Below are 1,565 nucleotides of genomic sequence, written 5' to 3' on the forward strand. Positions count from 1 at the left end.
CAGGAGAGTCTGTGGCATCAGAGTCTGTCATTTCCTGAGGTTGCTGGGACAAGCAAGACACCTTTAAAAATGTAGACTGGCAGACCTTCTTTAAAGCCTTCCAAAAACTCTGCAGTTTTTCCCAGAATTCAGAGAAAGCTTATTTCATTTTAAATTTTGTCATGAAAGGATTTTACTAACTTGACCTTTTACTGAGTGCTAAAATAGTTATTCCCTTTGAATGGAAGTGCTGCTGTGCTCTTCAGCAATAGAACTGCATCATCTGCAGGGGGACTGTGGGGAAGCTTTTCTGGGCAACTGTTTGCTGCAAGTTAATCAGAACAAGTGCATGACACTGAGTGATAAAAAAAAAGAGTACCTGAAGGAGAAAATTTCAGAAGCTGTCTTATGTGTTTGGTAGAACAGGAGCATTGAGTGTTAAAGAAAAACACTTTGCATTTTCTTGATCATATTTGAATTCATTTACTGGCTAAACTGGCTGCAGTGTGGGCACAGCCAAGAATATTGTCCTGATCTCTTGCTGGCTGTGTGAATGAAATGTGTCTCCGGGAAGGATGTTGTGAAACAGGAAATCATCTCTGTTTGGGTTGACTTGTTCCGTGGGATTCAGCAGCCCAAGCAGTTTTCTGACAGCATCTGGTTCATTTTCCCTTCCCACTACAGGACAACTGAAGCGTGTATTCAGCAGTGCTGAAAATCCTGAGGTGAGTGAGAAAGGAACATGTCATGTTCCTGGTGTTTTAGAACTGTAGAGGAAGATGTGAGCTTGGCAGTAGCAGTAGACTGTACAGGGCCAGCTATGAAGGTTGAAAGAAAATCCATATTCCTGCCTGTAACAAAAATAATAATGACAGCGATAGATATTTTTAAATTTCCTTCTCAGAGTTTAAAGAATTAAAAACCTAGTTTTGAAAAGAGAATGATGCTTGCTGACAGCAGATAGGGAAAATTTAATTAAGAGCAATTTCCTCTACAGTTGAATTATATAATTTTAATTTAAACAGAGTGACTTAGACTCCTATTCTTATCAAACTTTATGATATCTGCTTGGAACATGAGGTGGTAGAACAGGAAGGCCATCTTGCAATGGTGCCTGCAGTATCTGAAGTGCAATGGGCACCTTTGTGGCTGGGGAGCTGCGTGGGCCCAAAGGACGCAGGACTGGCGGCCGTGAGCAGCTGAAGATGAGGCAGCGTGGGGCCAGGGGGCCAAGAAGGCCAAGGGCACGGTGGCCTGTGCCAGCAGCAGTGGGGCAGCAGGAGCAGGGCAGTGAGCGTGGCCTGTGCTGGGCAGCGCTGCGGCCACAGCTGGAGTGCTGTGTGCAGCTGTGGGCCCTGGGAAGCAGAAAGTCATGGAGGGGCTGCAGCGAGTGCACAGAAGGACAGGGGAGCTGGGCAAGGGGGGGCAGCACAAGGCCAGGGAGGAGGGGCTGAGGGAGCTTTAGCCTGGACAATGGGGGCTCCGGAGGGAGCTTCAGGCAGACTTCCATAGATCCCTGCCTTAGATCCATAGAGCCAGTGCTCAGCACAGGGGCTGTTTCCCTGCCAAACATCCCTTCACTGCAT

The sequence above is a fragment of the Melozone crissalis genome, unplaced genomic scaffold (genome assembly GCF_028551555.1).
Source record: "Melozone crissalis strain CALT ecotype California unplaced genomic scaffold, PUWL_Pcris_2 ptg000104l_1, whole genome shotgun sequence".
In the NCBI taxonomy this organism is placed as follows: Eukaryota; Metazoa; Chordata; class Aves; order Passeriformes; family Passerellidae; genus Melozone; species Melozone crissalis.